We start from the raw sequence: 13,912 nt of genomic DNA on the forward strand, positions 1-13,912 counted from the left end.
CTAACTGACCAGCTCCCTGTTTAACTGATAAAGAAAAAATTTGATCCTGGTTCCCCTCCAGCTCTGTGTCACGATTAACTAGTTGAGTCACCAATTAAAACTGCTACCACCCTCCTGGGAATGGTTCCCCTGACATCTACTGTCTAAGCCACACCGTCTGTGCTTAAATGAATGGAGTAATTTCAAAAGAACATAGGTGTAAAATGAACTGGTATAGTGTTCTATAGTGGACTGGGATCTTCAAAATTAACAGACCCAACCATTAATGAACAAAGTGCAGTCTGAATCATTGAGATAAACATTGACTTTCAGAAAGGAAATGATCCAAGTCTTCTCTCAGATTTGCCTGGACCCTGAAACTGAAATCCAATCTAAAACCCACAGGAATACCAATCCAATTATCATTATCATATGTATAGAAACTGGGATTTAGTTCATCAGTGTAGAGTTTACTATTTCATTTGTTATTTTCATGACCAACAGCAGCTTCTCCATCCACAAATCAAGCAGCTAGCTCTGTACAATTCCTTACCTTCTCATACCATCCAGCCAAGGGTGTGTCGCTGAATAATTCTTTAGGATTCAAGGGCAAGATGACCACATTCTTTAATGAAGAAAGCAGAGGAATGCCTTTGTACTCAGGTTCTTGATACTCGGATACACTCCCATTGAACGCTTTCATGAAAAAATAAACTGGTTTGTTTGGGTTTAGTCTAGCTGCTGATTCGATGCTGCACATGACCAATGGGGAAGGGTTTAGTTCACTGGAGGTCTGTAAAAACATAATTCCAGGCTCTGTGGTTGGGTGTGGGCGCCTCACAGTCACTGTGTTTTCAGGGGTGACCTGACCAGACATGACCGAATTTGTTTGGCCAACGGAGGCTATTTTGGGCAAGTGGTTTGCCAGTATGATTGTAAACTCATTCACTCTAAATAAAACGTTATCAAATGAGGGACTTATGAAAAGGAAGATGACAAATATTAGTGTTAGGAAAATTAACGTGAATGCCTGACACCTTTTCATCACTGGAGATGATTTTTCAATGATCCCTGTGAACAGAAAGAATGACTTAGAAGTAAAATAGTCCAGTTGTGATATTATACAGTCATATCTTTGTCAAAGATCAATTATGAATACAAAAGCAAAATGCATTGGTTGCTGGAAATCAGAATAAAAGTTGCCAATGTGGAACAGCTCAGCAGGTTTGGCAGCATCGGTAAAGAGAGAAATGGAATTGATGGGTGGATGTTTCTCCTTTTGTTGGTGCCAAAATTAAAGGTGGGCAGTGAAGTCAATTGGAGAAGAGTCATAAATGCAAGTTATCATTGCGAGAAACTCAATGATTTAAGTTCTTTGACCTCAAGTTGAGGTTTGAACTGTCGAACTGCAGTTGTTGAAGGACGTATCTGCACACATAAATTCTCCCTAAAGAATTACTTTTAGCTGGAATTAATTAGTCTTTCCCAACTAGCGCCAACAGCAACCCCACAATAAATGGAACAATATATACTCCATGTGATATCAAGAAATAGCCGAGTGCACTGCGCACAGGAAGGAAGCCCACACCATCCAGAACAAACTGATTGGCACCAACTTGAACACGCTCACACACCACTATTGGTGTTCCATGGCCGCTGTGTGTACCATCTGCAAAGTACACTGCAGAAATACACAAAGCTTCCCCTCATTGCATCTTCCAAACTAGCTACCACAACCAACTCCAAGGACATGGGAACACCACCAGCTGCAAGTTTCTCCCCAGTAGACACAATCCCGACTTGGAATCCTCACTGTTCCTTCTACATAGTTGGTTCAAACTCCTGGAGACTCTTCCTCACAGGATTCTGGGTGTATCTACAGCACGCAGGTTGCAGCATGCCATAAGGCAAGAGATCGGACACTGGGCTTATAATCCAGAACCCCAGGTTAATGTTCTGGGGCCATGGGCTCAAATCTCACCAAGACAGATGGTGAAATTTCAATTCTGTAAAAAACAATCTGGAATTAAAAGCTAACCAAATGAAAAGACCATCAGGTTCACTAATGTCCTTCAAAGCTGTCCTTCCCTGATCTGGCCTACATGTGGCTCAAGAGCCACAACAATGTGGTTAACTCTTACCTGCCCCATGAAATTGCCCAAACAAGTCAGACGATGGGCAATTAGGAAACAGGCAATAAATGCTGGCCCAACCAATGACTCCCACATCCCATGAATGAACAAACAAAAGATTAAAAGACATTCCAGCAACGTCATAACTCCTGATATGGGTGAATGGATATAAAATAAAACATTCACTTCAGCAGCAGAAAGGTGCTGGGTGCAAAGGCACAAACAAAAAATGCTGGATGAACTCAGCAGGTCAGGTAGCAACAGTAGAGAGAAACAGAGTTAATGTTTCCAGGCAGGTCTGACTCTTGTTCAGAATTGCAAAGGGCTGGCCAATTTGCTGGTATTTACTTTACTGACCAAGGAGGAGAGGCACACTCAGGGCACACTTAGCGTCTGTTCCACTCGCTCCTCCTCCCCTTTGTCAACAACAGAAATCCCATCATTTCCAGCCCTCTGCAGTTCCAAAGAAGAGTCATGGGACTCAATGTGTCTCTCTCTCTCTCGTCATGAGAAGCTCTCTGACCTGCTGAGTGTCTTCAGCACTTTCCATTTTTTAAATTTTACATTGAATCCTTTCTTCCATTCTTCTTATCTTTTTGTGATCAAACAGGGATTGGAAATGCCACAAATGAACTCTTCCAGTTTAACCATCTCTTGCTGTTTTTCAGAAAATGCCACTCCCTGCTGCTCTGCCTGACTGAGTTGCTCACTGCACCTTCAGGGAAACCTCAGTGAGAAGCTGATTGTTTAGTTTTAAAGAAACCAACATTGAAAACTGTCCCTGTTTCTTTTATAAAATCACACGTATTTAACATTACATTGTACTGGCTCAACAATCAATGTATGATTGGCTCTAATCAGTTTAGCAGTCTCATAATTTATATCTTGTGAAACACTGAAAGAACAATAAGGACAATACTGCCAAACATAATTGCTTGCGTTGTCTGATTTTGTCTAATCTATATTATTCCCAGGACTGTTCTCTAATTAGAACAAAAAATAAGAATAAAAAGAACAACTGCCTTTCCAATATAACAAGAATATCCTGACAATGTGACAGAGGAAGAATTTTAAGGTGGTTCTCACCTACCAGATGAATTGACTCAGAGAGTGTGCTGTTTTGTACGATGAACTGAGCAGGAAGAAGTTGCTTTCACATTCAGGAGTCGACTGGGTGTGTGAATGTAGACGGAAAGGTTTACATCAGGTGTGTCATTGCATAAGGAAATTCGGTTGTAAAGATTTTTCTGATAAAGGGAACAATGCCCTTCAGGATAGGCAATGGCCTAGTGGTATTATCGCTGGACTGTTAATCCAGCAACCCAGATAATGTTCTGGGGACCAAGGTTCGAATCTCGCCATGGCAGATAGTGGAATTTGAATTCAATAAATATGTGGAATTAAGAATCTAGTGATGACCATGAATCCATTGTTGATTATTGATTGTCAGAAAAACCCATCTGGGTCACTAATGTCCTTTAGGGAAGGAATCTGCCATCCTTACCTGGTCTGGCCTACACGTGACTCCAGGCCCACATCAATGTGTGGTTGACTCTCAACTGCTGTCTGAGCAATTATGGATGGGCAATAAATGCTGCCTCTGGGGAGGAAATCTGCCACCCTCATCTGGTCCAGCCTATGTGTGACTCCAGACCCACAGCAATGTGGTTGACGATCACCTGCACTCTGAAGTGGCCAGTTATACCAATTGCTACAAAGACTCAAAGAAATGAAACTGGATGGATCACCTGGCTTCGACCTAGGCACCGGAAAAGACAACGGCAGATTGGCCCTGTCGACCATGCAAAGTCCTCCTCACTAACATCTGGGGGTTAGTGCCAAAATCGGAAAAGCTGTCTCATAGACTAGTCAAGCAACAGCCTGACATAGTCATACTCACAGAATCATACCTTACAGACAATGTCCCAGACACCACCATCACCATCCCTGGATATGTCCTGTCCCACTGGCAGGACAGATCCAGCAGAGGGGGCAGCATAGTGGTAGTCAGTCAGGAGGGTGGTGCTCTAGGAGTCCTCAACATTGACTCCAGACCTCATGATCTCATGGCTTCAAGTTAAACATGGGCAAGGAAACCTCCTGCTGATTACCACATACCGTCCTCCCTCAGCTGATGAATCAGTACTCCTCAATGTTGAACAACACTTAGAGGAAGCACTGAGGATGGTAAGGACACAAAATGTACTCTGGGTGGGGGATTTCAATGTCCACCACCAAGAGTGGCTCAGCAGCAGTACTACAGATTGAGCTGGTTGGGTCCTAAAGGACATAGCTGCTAGACTGGGTCTGTGGCAGGTGGTGAGGGAACCAACAAGAGGGAAAAACATACTTGACCTCATCCTTACCAATCTGCCAGCTGCAGTTGCATCTGCCCATGACAGTATCGGTAAGAGTGACCAACGCACAGTTCTTGTGGAGACGAAGTCCCGCCTTCACATTGAGAACAACCTCCATCGTGTTGTGTGGCACTATCATCGTGCTAGATGGGACAGACTTCGCATAGATCTAGCAACTCAAGACTGGGCATCCATCAAGCGCTGTGGGCCATCAACAGCAGCAGAATTGTACTCCAGCACAATCTGTAACCTCATGGCCCGGCATATCCCCCACTCAACCATTACCATCAAACCAGGGGATCAACCCTGGTTCAATGAAGAGTGCAGGAGGGCATGCCAGGAGCAGCACGTGTAGGTCAACCTGGTGAAGCCACCAAACAGGACTACTTGCACACCAAACAGCGAAAGCAGCAAGTGACAGACAGAGCTAAGCAATCCTACAACCAATGGATCAGATCTAAGCTCTGCAGTCCTTCCACATCCAGTTGTGAATGGTGGTGGACAATCAAACAACTCCCTGGAGGATGAAGCTCCACAAATATCCCCATCCTCAATGATGGAGAGCATAGCACATCCGTGCAAAAGATAAGGCTGAAGCATTTGCAGCAATCTTCAGCCAGAAGTGCCAAGTGGGTGTTCCATCTCGGCATCCTCCAGTGATCCCCAGCATTAGAGATACCAGTCTTTGGCCAATTTGATTCACTCTACGTGATATCAAAAAACAGTTGGAGACACTGGATACTACAAAGGCTACGGGCCCTGGCAACACTCCGGCAATAGTACTGAAGACTTGCGCTCCAGAACTTGCCACTCCCCTAGCCAAGCTGTTCCAGTGCAGTTATAACACTGGTATCTACCCGACAATGTGGAAAATTGCCCAGGTATATCCTGTGCACAAAAAGCAGGACAAATCCAACCCGGTCAATTACCGCCCCATCAGTCTATTCTCAGTCATCAGTAAAATGATGGAAGGTGTCAGTAACAGTGCTATCAAGCAGCACCTGCTCAGAAATAACCTGCTCAGTGACGCCCAGTTTGGGTTCCACCAGGGCCGCTCAGCTCCTGATCTCATTACAGCCTTGGTTCAAACATGAACAAAAGAGCTGAATTCCAGAGGTGAGATGAGAGTGACAGCCCTTGATATCATGGCTGCATTCGACTGAGTGTGGCATCAAGGAGCCCTAGCAAAACTGGAACCAATGGGTATCGGGGGCAAATGCTCCAGTGGTTGGAGTCATACTTGACACATAGGAAGATGGTCGTGGTTGTGGGAGGTCAGTCATCTCACCTCAGGGTAGTGTCCTAGGCCCAACCGTCTTCAGCTGCTTCATCAATGACCTTCCCTCCATCATAAGGTCAGAAGTGGGGATGTTCGCCGATGATTGCACAATGTTCAGCACCATTCCTGACTCCTCAGATACTGAAGCAGTCCATGTTCACATGCAACAAGATCTGGACAATATCCAGGCTTGGGCTGACAAGTGGCAAGTGACATTCATGGCACACAAATGCCAGGCTATGAGCATCACTAATAAGAGAGAATCTAACCAACGTCCCTTGACATTCAATGGTGTTACCATCACTGAATCCCCCACTATCAACATCCTGGGGGTTACCATTGACTGGAAACTCAACTGGACTCACCACATTAACACAGTGGCTACAAGAGCAGGCCAGAAGCTGGGAATACTGCGGCGAGTAACTCACCTCCTGACTCCTCAAAGTCTGTCCACCATCTACAAGGCACAAGTCAGGAGTGTGATGGAATACTCCCCACTTGCCTGGATGAGTGAAGCCCCAATAACACTTAAGAAGCTTGACACCATCCAGGACAAAGCAGCCCGCTTGATTGGCACTACATCCACAAGCATTCACTCCCTCCACCACCGACGCTCAGTAGCAGCAGTGTGTACTATCTACAAATGCACTGCAGAAATTCACCAAAGATCCTCAAACAGCACCTTCCAAACCCACGACCACTTCCATCTAGAAGGACAAAGGCATCAGACATATGGGAACACCACCACTTCCAAGTTCCCCTCCAAGTCACTCACCATCCTGACTTGGAAATATATCGCCATTCCTTCACTGTCGCTGAGTCATAATCCTGGAATTCCCTCCCTAATAGCATTGTCGGTCTACCCACAGCAGGAGGAATGCAGTGGTTCAAGAAGGCAGCTAACCATCACCTTCTCAAGGGCAACTAGGGATGGGCAAGAAATGCTGGCCTGCCAGTGATGACCACATCCTGCAATGAATAGAGAAAATAAAACAGGTCTTTGGACAGTTTTTGGGCTTGTGTGGTGCAGTGGTAGTGTTTATTTATATATTTATGGGATAAGAGCATTGCTGGCTAGCATTTGTGAGGGTGTCACTGACTAAGCCAGCATTTATTGCCCATCCCTAATTGCCGAGAGGGCAATTAAGAGTCCACAACAGTTCTGTGGGTCTGGAGTCACATATAGGCCAGACCAGAGAAGGATGGCATTTTCTTTCCCAAAGGGATATTAGTGAACCAGATGGGCTTTTCCCCCAACAATTGACAATGGATTCATGGTCATCATTAAACTCTTACTTCTAATTTGTTATTGCATTTAAATTCCACCCTCTGCCATGGCAGGATTCAAACCAAGTCCCCAGAATATTATCAGGATCTCTGGTTTAACAGTCCAGCAATAATACCATGAGGTCATTGTCTCCCTAATTCTGAACCAGGAGTCCTGGGTTCAAGTCCAACCTGCTCCACAGGTGTGCAACAACATCTCAGAGCAGGGTGATTAGAAGATAGTTTTATTTTTCTGAAACACTACAGGGATTTATGCATTAGGCAATTGCAGGAGGTAAAATGCCCACATTCTGAACATGGTTGAAAAAAAAGACGTGTATACAGAATGAGACAGACATCAGTGTAACTGAGATATTTGCATTGCAGCAGCAATCAATGTCCTGCTGTAACCCTTTCCAAATGGGGAGAAAATGAAATAAATGCTGCTGAATATGGTGTTTTATTTCAATAACTGACCTGTGGAATTGGTTTCAGAGACTGTCACCATATCTGACAGTGTCTGATAAGCATGCGGTATCCAGGGTAGGAAGAGGAAAGAGGCTACAAATTACAAAACGTCTGGGGCCAAAACAAAAGGAATTCACAATGGTTATAAATTCTGGATTACTACCTGAGACACATGCAAATTGGCATAGGGTGTGACTCAGAGGTTGGTGTGCAAGAAATGGGCTCCAATGCATGGGGCATTGACACCAGGTGTTGGGTTCAGGAGAGAGCTGTTTTACTGGGACAGGCCTCATTTGAACCTTGCTGGGACCTGAATCCTGTTCCTGGTGAATCATATAACTAGGGTTATAGGTAGGGCTTTAAACTAATTATTATTTGGAGGGAGGAAGGATTCTAATGTAAGGAAGTAAAACAAACTCAAAAAGAAACAAAAGAGCAGAGGTACAGGGTATTTAAGAAGCAAGTGAGTGTGACAGGAAGGGGAGAAATATTTGCAGAAAAGTGCCGCAGAAATTAGGATGAAAGATTGATAAAGGTAAAAATTCAAAGCTTAAGGCTCTGTACTTGAATGTAAGCAGCATTTGAACAAGATAGATGAGTTGATGAATCAATTAGAAATAAGTAACTGGGGCTTGTTGGTATCGGAGAGACATGGTTTTAAGGTGACCAGGATTGGGAACTCAATATTCAAACATTTTTGACATTCCATAAGAATTGGCAACAAGGAGCAGGGAAGGTATCAATGTAGTGGTGAATAGTGATCTACATACAATAGATCATGATGGGGAAGCAGTTTGGGAGGAAATAAAGATTGGCAAGAGAACAAAATCACAGGTGGGAGTGGTCCCTACACCACTGGAGAATTACCTCACAGTAAAGTATGAAATTGGAAATGATAGAGTTGTGCAAGAAGGACACCACAATTATCATAGGTAATTTTAATCTGCATAGTGTGTGGATAAGTCAGCAGGGCAGGTGTAACATGGAAGATGAAATTATAGAGCCGACCCAGGAACAGGCTACTTTAGATCTAGTAGGATTAATAAGAGATCTCAAAATTAAGGACCATCTAGAGGGTAGTGATCCACCACGGTAGAATTTCAAAGTCAGTTTGATGGAGAGTAACTAGGTCTCAAACCTATGTCATCAACTGACATAGGGGCAATTACAGAGGTAGGAAGAAAGCCAGCTGGGAAAATAGATCGAAGAGGAATGTCAGTAGATGAGCAGTGGCAGACATTTAACAGATATTTCACAACGCACAGCAAAAATTTATTCCAGTCAAAAACAAGGACTTGATGAGAAGAATGAACTACCCATGGTTAACAAAGGCAGTCAAGGAGATTACCCAATCAGAAAGCAAGGCATAGAAGGTGGCAACTTCTTTTGGTAGGCCAGAGGATCGGGAATCTTTTAGGATTCAGCAGTGGATGATGAGAAAGCTAATAAAGAGAGAAAAATATTAATTATGCAGTAAATTGGTGAGGAACATAAAAACATTTTGCAATTGCCGCAACTAAAAATAAAGAGAATAGCTAAAGTAAATGTGGAACTGTTTGAAGGATGCAACGAGGGATTTAATAATGGGGATAATGGCAGATAATTTCAACCATTATTTTGCATTGGTCGTCACAGTAGAAGGCTTTATAAACATCCAAAAGATCACAGATTAGCAAGGTGCTGAAGAGAGGAAGGTTCTTATGACAGTCTCTGTCACGAGGGAAAAAGTACTTGACAAACAAATGACAATAAAGGCAGACAAGTCACGAGGAGGCTGCAGGGATAATACAGGCATTTGTCAAAATATTCAAGAACTCATGGAATCCATGAGGATTCCAGCAAATTGGAAAACTGCTGATTTGATGACCCTATTCGAGGAAGGAGTCAGAAAGTTGAAAATTTTAGGCCAGTTAGCATAACATTTGTCATTGAGGAAAAAGCTAGAGTCCCTTATTAAGGAAAAAAATAAGAAATTTAGAAAAGCTGAATTCAATCAAGATGTTTCCACTATTGGGGGTAATTCAAACTAGGGACATAGTTACAGAATAAAGAGCACTCAATTAAAAATGAGAGGTGAAGGAGTTTCTTTTCTGGGAGGATAGTGGGTGTCCAAAATTCCCAAGCTCAGAGAGTTATAGAGGTTGGATCACTGAAAGTATTGGAAGAGGAGGTAGGTATTTGAAAAACTTGGAGTTGGCTATGAGGGGTTGGAATGAAAAAGGATTTGAGACCTGTGAAAGATCAGCCATGGTCTTGTTAAATGGTGAGCTGGGCTCAGTTCTACTTCAATTTCTTATGTTAGAACAAAGAACATAGAAATGAAAGCACAGGAATGGGCCCTTCAGCCCATAATGCTGTGCTGGACATGATGCCAAATTAAACTAATCCCTTCTGCCTGCCATTGGTCCATGTTCCTCTATTCTTTGCCTATTCATTTGCCTATCTAAAAGTTTCTTAAATGCCCCAAAGTATCTGCCTCCACTTCTACCCCTGACAGCACGTTCGACACTCCTATCACTCTGTGTAAAAGACTTGCCTCTCACATCTCCTTTGAACTTATCCCGCCACCCTCACCTTAAATGCATGTCCCTCCTAGCTTCAGACATTTCAATTCTGGGAAAAACATTCTGACCGTCAACCCAATCTATGCATCTCATAATCTAATTAACACAGGGTCACTTAGCCATGAGTAAAGATCGTGTGACTTTGTCATTCTTCCTGTCAAAGTAAACAACTTCACATTTTCGCAAGTTACGCTCTGCCAGATTATTGCCAACTCACTCAGCAGTAACAGAATATTGAAAGCTGATCGTCAATACTTTCAATATCTCTGTAGCAATTTCCGCCAACACTCGATGGGAGATGTTATCAGGTTCTTAGGGTTGGTCAATTTTCAGTCTCATTTCTCCAACACGACTTATTGACTGGGACTAATTTCTTTCGGTTCCTCACTCTTACGAGACGCTTGGATAATTTTATGAGTAGTTCTGACCTGTCCAGGAGATTCACACTTTCTATCTTCTTAAAGGCCGAAAGAACAAATTTGAGAAATATGAATACAGCTGTCGAAAACCTCTCACCTGTCAGAACAAGAGATAGTAGGAACTGCAGATGCTGGAGAATCCGAGACAACAAGGTGCAGGGCTGGATGAACACAGCAGGCCAAGCAGCATCATAGGAGCAGAAAGGCTGACGTTTCGGGCCTAGACCCTTCGTCAGAAAAGGGGGAGGGGAAGGGAGTTCTGAAATAAATAGGGAGAGAGTGGGAGGCAGATAGAAGATGGATAGAGGAGAGGACAGGTGGAGAGGAAACAAACAGGTCGAAGAGGTGGGGATGGAGCCAGTAAAGGTGAGTGTAGGTGGGGAGTTAGGGAGGGGATAGGTCAGTCCAGGGAGGATGGACAGGTCAAGGGGGCGGGATGAGGTTAGTAGGTAGGAGATGGGGGTGCGGCTTGAGGTGGGAGGAAGAACAGGTTAGGGAGGTGGGGATGAGCGGGGTTTTGGGATGCGGTAGGGGGAGGGGAGATTTTGAAGCAGTTTTTCCGCCGCCTCCGCCTCCACGCTTACTTCTTCAACCGCGAGCCTAACCCTCCCTCTACTGACCCCTTCTCCCGCTTCCAACACACCCCCTCCTCCTGGACACCACCCCAAGGCCTCCTACCCTCCCTCGACCTCTTCATCTCCAACTGCCGTCGAGACATCAATCGCCTCAACCTCTCCACCCCTCTCACCCACTCCAACCTCTCCCCCGCAGAACGTGCAGCCCTCCGCTCCCTCCGCTCCAATTCCAACCTCACCATAAAACCCGCAGACAAGGGAGGCGCAGTTGTAGTATGGCGCACTGACCTCTACATCGCCGAGGCCAGACGCCAACTCTCCGACACCATCTCCTACCGCCCCTTTGATCATGACCCCACCCCTGAGCACCAAACCATCATCTCCCAAACCATCCACAACCTCATCACCTCAGGTGACCTCCCATCCACGGCCTCCAACCTCATCGTTCCCCAACCTCACACTGCCCGCTTCTATCTCCTTCCCAAAATCCACAAACCTGAATGCCCTGGTCGACCCATTGTCTCCGCCTGCTCCTGCCCCACCGAACTGATCTCCAACTATCTGGACTCCATTTTCTCCCCCTTGGTCCAGGAACTCCCTACCTATGTCCGTGACACCACCCACGCCCTCCACCTCCGCCAGAACTTCCAATTCCCCGGTCCCCAACACCTCATCTTTACCATGGATGTCCAGTCCCTCTACACCTGCATTCCCCAGACAGATGGCCTAAAGGCCCTCTGCTTCTTCCTGTGCCGCAGGCCCGACCAGTCCCCCTCCACTGACACCCTCATCCGCTTAGCTGAGCTCGTCCTCACCCTCAACAACTTCTCTTTCAATTCCTCCCACTTCCTACAGACAAAGGGGGTGGCCATGGGTACCCGCATGGGCCCAAGCTACACCTGCCTCTTTGTAGGTTACGTGGAACAATCCCTCTTCCGTACCTACACTGGCCCTAAATCCCACCTCTTCCTCCGTTACATTGATGACTGTATCGGCGACGCCTCGTGCTCCCACGAGGAGCTCGAACAGTTCATCCACTTCACCAACACCTTCCACCCCAACCTTAAGTTTACCTGGACCATCTCTAATACCTCTCTCCCCTTCCTGGACCTCTCTGTCTCCATCTCGGGCAACCACCTAGAAACCGATATTCATTTCAAGCCCACCGACTCCCACAGCTACCAAGAATACTCCTCCTCCCACCTACCTTCCTGCAAAAATGCCATCCCCTATTCCCAATTCCTTCGCCTCCGCCGCATCTGCTCCCAGGATGAGGCATTCCACTCCCGTACATCTCAGTTGTCCTCATTTTTCAAGGACCGTAACTTCCCCCCCTCAGTGGTCGAGAACGCCCTCAACCGTGTCTCCCACATCTCCCGCAACTCATCCCTCACACCCCATCCACGCAATAAGAACCAAAACAGAATCCCCCTCATCCTCACGTACCACCCCACCAACCTCCGGATCCAACGCATCATCCTCCGACACTTCCGCCATCTGCAATCCGACCCCACCACCAAAGACATCTTTCCCTCCCCACCCTTATCTGCTTTCCGGAGGGACCACTCTCTCCGTGACTCCCTTGTCCACTCCACACTCCCCTCCAGCCCCACCACACCCGGCACTTTTCCCTGCAACCGCAGGAAGCGCTACACCTGCCCCCATACCTCCTCCCTCACCCCCATTCCAGGCCCCAAGAAGACTTTCCACATCAAGCAGATGTTCACCTGCACATCTGCCAATGTGGTATACTGCATCCGCTGTACCCGGTGTGGCTTCCTCTACATCGGGGAAACCAAGCGGAGGCTCAGGGACCACTTTGCAGAACACCTACGCTCGGTTCGCAATAAACAACTGCACCTCCCAGTCGCGAACCATTTCAACTTCCCCTCCCATTCCTCAGACGACATGTCCATCCTGGGCCTCCTGCAGTGCCACAACGATGCCATCCGAAGGTTGCAGGAACAGCAACTCATATTCCGCTTGGGAACCCTGCAGCCCAATGGTATCAATGTGGATTTCACAAGCTTCAAAATCTCCCCTCCCCCTACCGCATCCCAAAACCAGTCCAGCTCGTCCCCGCCTCCCTAACCTGTTCTTCCTCCCACCTATCCCCTCCTCCCACCTCAAGCCGCACCCCCATCTCCTACCTACTAACCTCATCCTGCCCCCTTGACCTGTCCGTCCTCCCTGGACTGACCTATCCCCTTCCTAACTCCCCACCTACACTCACCTTTACTGGCTCCATCCCCACCTCTTCGACCTGTTTGTTTCCTCTCCACCTATCCTCTCCTCTATCCATCTTCTATCCGCCTCCCACTCTCTCCCTATTTATTCCAGAACCCCCTTCCCCTCCCCCTTTTCTGATGAAGTGTCTAGGCCCGAAACGTCAGCCTCTCTGCTCCTATGATGCTGCTTGGTCTGCTGTGTTCATCCAGCCCTGCACCTTGTTGTCTCACCTGTCGGAACAATTCTGTTTCATATCATTCAAACACAGTCTCCAGTAAGAATAAAGTTACAAATGGGATGGGACTGAGCAAAGTTCATTCCCAATTTGGCAAGAATCGGATTTTAAAAATCGCCGTCATTTACTTGTTGGAATTTGTCCTGAATCCAGGGATCATGAGCTGTGTGTAATGATGGTTGCATTAAGTGCCGTTTGCTTTCCCAATCAGGAAATACTGAGGCTTGAGCAGGAGCAAATGTCAATCACTAAGAGTGACGACACGGGGAGTGTCTGACATTGTATTATCTGGCAGCTAAATGCATTGCAAAGAGATATTGAAGAAATGTTTTTCTAGTTTTGAAATCTTGCACGGACATTTCAGACAGATGATTTCAGAAGTTAAAACACCCACATACTGAACATGATA

The sequence above is a fragment of the Rhincodon typus genome, chromosome 13, assembly GCF_021869965.1.
Source record: "Rhincodon typus isolate 14 chromosome 13, sRhiTyp1.1, whole genome shotgun sequence".
Classification (NCBI taxonomy): Eukaryota; Metazoa; Chordata; class Chondrichthyes; order Orectolobiformes; family Rhincodontidae; genus Rhincodon; species Rhincodon typus.